At 40.0% G+C, this 4,449-nt stretch overlaps 1 long non-coding RNA gene across 1 annotated transcript; it reads left to right on the forward strand.

Moving 5' to 3' along the window:
• LOC145440605 (uncharacterized) lies at nt 1-4,088 on the forward strand. Its single transcript, XR_013915575.1, has 4 exons — nt 1-392; nt 1,419-1,521; nt 2,340-2,495; nt 3,232-4,088. It is a non-coding gene; the product is annotated as an uncharacterized LOC145440605 (long non-coding RNA).
• Nucleotides 4,089-4,449: the final 361 nt, after the last annotated feature.

Genomic DNA, 4,449 nt, shown 5'->3' on the forward strand with positions numbered 1-4,449 from the left:
TTGAGCTGGGATTTTACGTGACACTCGTTCACAAATTTGTGTGTAATAGGTGTAATACTATTATATTATGGGAGGTCACGATTGACTTGGAGTTACGCGATGTATTGCCATAGGTCGAGTATATCACTTATACAAATGATAGTTGGAGGCGTCGTCAGTGTCCCTTACCATAGATCATTTCGTTTTCTCGAAGTAAGAGCAACTTAATCAGTTGGAGTTTAAACCCTTCATTCCCAAGGTACGAAAAGTCAAATAGTTTAATTACCTATTACAGAATATAGCAGGCCCTACTATTCGCATAGCTCAGTCGTAAAACATGGTAAATCGACGAAATAAATCAAGCATGATAGCGGTAACACTGATGCTCATTCTCATCGCAAGCTACGTGTCAGGTAAGATCATAACAGTCATTCATCAATGGGATTATATATCGATCACCCATCGGAAAAATTCAGGTTTGGTTCACTCGACTTCAAAGTAACTTTTCACAAATATTCCGTTGTCTAATTCAGGCTGATGTAACTCGGTAGATAGTAAATTTTAATAGATTCCAGGTTTTGAGCCTAAATGCCTATTAATTCACACATATAGTATTGTTGCGTTACTCAAAGAATTATCGGAACCTATAAAAATTCCGCCCCACTTGATCAACGTATATTTTGTGGTTATATCAGGCCTAGTTTACTCTGCTACTGTACCGTCAGATCGGCTCGTATCCTAGGGCCAAGACTGGGACGTTGTATATTTTTATTCTTGATGCTTTTGCGGGATATACACCGACTCGTGATATACATACTCACGATCTGTGACTACCGCATATACATACCATGCGAGCATGACGTGCGTATGCAGCTAAAGACAAGGAACGTCCAGAAATAACCTTTTAAGGCTTTCCGAGTCTTGCACCACCCTCCATGCCAACCTGATAATTCTGAGCGCCAAAGGGGAAAGCCATGAGTGGCATAAGTGTTACTAATCAGGTCTTTGGTCTGATCCGGTCTGCGATCGACCCATCAGGAACCGAGACGCTCCATCATTGCGCTATCTTTGCGGCGCTGCGCTGGACAACGCGCGGGAGTAACAGAAAAGAGCTATAATTCAATATTAACAATTCAACTTGTGTGGTATTTGAGCAGAATTCTCGGGAATAACTAGAATTTCTGGTGATCTCTTGTTTATCCATGTTGTCTGGTAAAACCCATTCATTTCTCTCACCTTATTGCAGCGATCGTGATAGGAATAGGAATTTGTTGTCATCCAAGGAATTTCATGAATAATGTTAGGAATACTGCAAACCTTCTTGGTGTAGATTGTACTCATGCTACTTCTTTTGCGGACGCGAACCTCCGAATTACCAAAGTTAGCATTCCGAGCATGAACGTTTGCATCATCCCCAATGTATTTTATCAACAATTCAGATGTCTCTGGAAAAGGAGGCCGGGGAGGAGGTCGCGGAGGAGGCCGAGGTGGCCGAGGTAGAGGTGGAGGTTCGTCCACTGGCGGGATAGGGTTTCAAATAAGGTATATAGATCTGAATTTCTTTCCCATAACCTTTTCATTTCGCTTCTATATCGTTGCTGTGTGTGTGTGTGTGTTTTGTGTGTTTGTGTTTCTCTGCGTATGTGTGCCTGTGATACACGTATAAAAATTAATAATCTGGTTAGTTGACGGTCAATCACCTACTAGATTTTGAGTAGTTCTAGTTCTAGTTTTAGTTGCGGATTCCGAAAAGTGACTATAGTTCTATAGACATAGTTGTAGTTGCACATTTAAAAAGTTTAGCTGCTGAACAACTTGAAAATGCGTGTCGCCGTTTGGCGCGAATCGTGACACCGGTGTTTTGTTGTGTGATGTTCTTGCAGTCTTTGCTAGGTCAGCGTCGATACTAGTAACAGTTGGGTATCCTGGAGTTCGATTTTCGTTTCGAAACCCAGCGCACTTCAATCTCGTACTGATGATCATGTGGCCCATCAGATTCTGATAAATGAAATAATAAAAAGTTGCTTCGGCATTGAATATATAGTTAGTAGGGTAATAGTTAGCTACGGATTTTCCACGGTCTTTATTTCTTATTCTATTTCAAGCTCCATTCGCGAGTTTCGAAAGTCATTATTGTTCAAGCATTTCGGATGTCCAGTTGTTTGCCTGAAGTAGGGCCTATGTGTGTATGTGCGTGGGTGTGTGTGCGTTTGTTTGTGTTTGTATGTAAGTTTGTGTTAGAAAGAGAGAGAGAAAAAGCGAAAGAGGGCAAAAGAGAGTGAGAGAGACTTAATTGCAAAATGTTTGGTGACCCTGAAGTACTTTTTTCGGTACAATATTCAATATCGGCCTCATTTCAGCTTCGGCTCGATTGCGGGACTAATAGTTGCTGGAATCGTCGTCATCACCATCATTTCTGCTGTAATCGTTACTGGGTACCGAAAGTGCTGCCTACGTCTACGTGAAAGGTGAACAGAGCCGAACACACGTTTCGCCCTACACCATCAAGGAACAAGGTGAGATGAATGCTTTCGATTCAAGAGTGTGCAATTTCACGATTATTGAAAACCACTGTCCTTCGCCAGTTGCCACGTACAACAGGTATAAAATGAGATAGAAGTTTTGCAGGTCTGGTTGTTCACTTTTCGATATACGTATGCTAAATAAAAACACGTTCAAACACAAACCTTTCTAATCCGGCATTGCCTATGATCTCACACGATTCTACAACTACAGAGTGGTGATGACTGATGACACCTCAACTGATTGAATATGCATGTCTATTGATACACCTAAATCAGGGGCTCCCAACCTGTGGGACATGACACCATCGCCCTTGCCACCACCAAACCAGCGATTAAGACTTCGTCAGAGCAGAAAAAACATCAACCGTCACACAAAGTGTATTTGCATTAACAAGGGCACGTTTTGTTGCTCTAAAAATAAGTTGCAAAAGTGGCAGAAAATTGCTCCAGTCAAAACTAAAAATGTAATATCGTGTTTATTGTGCGTTGATTTATTATCATTACTACTGGTTGGTTACGGTATAATACAGTATTTTCATTGAAACAAATCTTTTAAATTTTTCAAAAGACTGAAATCAATAGGAGGCATTGGTTTCTTAACATTTTCAAATGGGGTAAAAAGTCTAAGGTTGGGAAAACTGATCTGAATAATATGGTTATATCCAAGTTCGCAGTATCATAACAAGGTCCATACCACGAACTCAGAGAATTCATGAATATTTTTCAGCTACTGCGAATTTGCAGAAGGTTCCTGTGCACTTTAATCCACCAGCATATCAAAGCAATGTAGGCCACGTTACTGAAGAAAGAGACCTGGAGAGCAAAACATTACAGAAGCCGCCATGAAGCTTCATAATCTGCCATTTGCATTTTGAGACATTCGGTGTCGTTGAAGACATTCCTGATGATATCCTACAGCTCCTGGTGCTCTTGTCTGCTTCGGAAACTCAAATTTATCACCTGCCGACGTATCATTTATATTTTTGGAAGCTATCGATGAGCGCTACCAGAGCAAGAAATACCTGCCCCGGGTATGCATTTACAACCGGAAACACGGAAAATACTACAATTCTGCTATTTATACATTGCTTAGCGTCAATAAATAATACAATATTGTTAATTATATCATAGCATACAATATTGTTAATTATATCATAGCATATAATTATAATGGTGTAATGCGCCACTTGGTCTACGGGACGAGCCGCAACTGTATTATATTATAGAATGTCTAATTCGATCAATATATAGTCGGCGATAATTACCTCAATATCTCAACAAAAAATAAGTTCTACTTAATCTTAGCAGGGGCGAACCTCAGAAACCCTGGGAATATTTTAATAGTGCTGTGTTGAAATTCGGTTATTTTATTGCCGAATTTGTTTCTGTTATACCGTAACTGTACCTTTGTAATATAAATACTATATTCATACGCCGTTCGACAGCTTTTTACTTGTCATTGATATGTCACAACTACAAAATTCTTTCTATATTTCAAATCTGGTTAACCGCAGTTATTGAAGTTTGTTTCTGATTAGAGTCAGTCGACGTTTTAATTTGAATAAATTTTGCAATATAAACCTACTTTACGCTATAGAAGTTTTGTTACTTCAGAAGGCTAGCTACTTCACATCGTCGTTGATACTGATTAAATTCACGGGTCAAAAACACCGTAGGTGGCGACTGGGTGGCGAACATATTAGAACGTCCTGTGAGATATAGGGGATATGTGGTACCGTTGGATCGAAAATTAGAAAATGATCTCTTGCCCTCAAATCTTCCGCCGAAAACAGCAGATCTTTTGCTGGCTCAACAATTGTATACAAGCTCTGTCTACCGGATATATATACATGAATATCCACCAATTGAAAAAAATACTATGGACGTCCAGAATGTTTTTCTCGAACGTATCATCGGTCCCCATTCGGTGGTTCGGGAGGAACAC

This window comes from Botryllus schlosseri, chromosome 6, assembly GCF_051294905.1.
Source record: "Botryllus schlosseri isolate E-star chromosome 6, Bs_hap1, whole genome shotgun sequence".
Classification (NCBI taxonomy): Eukaryota; Metazoa; Chordata; class Ascidiacea; order Stolidobranchia; family Styelidae; genus Botryllus; species Botryllus schlosseri.